The sequence below is a fragment of the Oryzias melastigma genome, unplaced genomic scaffold, assembly GCF_002922805.2.
Source record: "Oryzias melastigma strain HK-1 unplaced genomic scaffold, ASM292280v2 sc01251, whole genome shotgun sequence".
NCBI classification, from domain to species: Eukaryota; Metazoa; Chordata; class Actinopteri; order Beloniformes; family Adrianichthyidae; genus Oryzias; species Oryzias melastigma.
The window spans coordinates 10,163-11,469 of NW_023417835.1; the positions used below are offsets into that span (position 1 = coordinate 10,163).

Here is a 1,307-nt window from a genome sequence, read left to right on the forward strand (position 1 = left end):
CCGGTTCTGGTCACCGCACGCACCTGTGAGTCCATCAGAAATACAGAAACAGCTGAATTAATATTAATCTCACGCAGTTGTTTGTGTTCTTTATCAGCGTTGTGCAAGATGTTTCCAAATACAGATCACTTTTGAATCTTGTTCAGAAGTGATCCATTACATGACAGTATTTTTTTAATTTTAATGTTTTCTGTTATTTTTAAGCCATTTCCTTCTCCTGAAAAAGTGACAAGTGTCACACAAAGTAATTAATTAACAATTTGGGGTAAAAAACAAATTAAAGCTGTTTACCTACAAACAAAAAGAGCAAACAGAGGACCTGTGGCCTGTGTTTCTTAGAAAGACAAATTTAAGGCCCCGATTGGTTGAATTTCGACCTGGTTTATTTGTTTTAAAGCAGCTTCTGTACATTTTGTACGTAGAGCCTGAAAACAGTTGTAGAAACTTGTGTAGATTTTGAATGCAAAAGCCTGAAACGCACATACAACTATTACACACTTTGTCAAAAGTGGTGAGAATGTAGTATTATAAATTACTTTTGTAATGATTTACTATCATCAATGTTGAATTTTTCACATTTTATTGATTGACTTTCTTTCGCTTCTGGTCTAACTAAAATGTAATTGTAAAGTTCTACTATATTTGTCCATGTTTGTACTCAATCAACAGCTTCATTTCTGCTTTAATTTTGAGTAAAAGTTGGATTTTTCTGAGTTCACTTTGATTTAGTGCAATTTTTAAGCTGGGTACATGTGTGGAATGTCATTAATAACATTTAATTGTCATCTCTTTTGTGTGTGCATGATTCAGTGGACCTTCCAAAAGTGGAGGGATTTGCTGCCTTAAACACAACAGACAGCAGCACTATTCTAAACTGGACCCGCGTGGCCAGTGTCTCTGGATACATTCTCTCCTGGAGGCACATCTCAGGTCAGGAGTGAAGCCCAGAACACTTTAAATTTAATGTTTAACCAACATTTTCACTGTACACTGTAAAAAGTGAAATTGACAAAAGTTATGTAATTTGTTACAGATACATTTTTACATTTTGGGTTGGTGGTTTACTCAATTTAATTTGATGAAAAACTAATCTTTTTAAGAATTCCTTATATTTTAAATGTCACTTTTTACAGTGTAAATGAATCCCAACAACAGAGTTTATATAATTTTTTAAATTCCTTACATTTTGAGTCATTTTGACTTTGAAGTTTGGACTCCATGAGATCATATGTTTCTAAAAAAAAAGTTTTTTTAGTTTTTTATTTTTCATTTGTTCAGTGCTGGATACAAAAACAGAAACGCTGGGT

The 1,307-nt window shown here is 33.1% G+C and overlaps 1 long non-coding RNA gene across 1 annotated transcript; it reads left to right on the forward strand.

The window, feature by feature from the left end:
- Window positions 1–1,307, forward strand: LOC118598492. The gene is made up of 3 exons (XR_004947568.1): window positions 1–25; window positions 811–930; window positions 1,279–1,307. It is a non-coding gene; the product is annotated as an uncharacterized LOC118598492 (long non-coding RNA).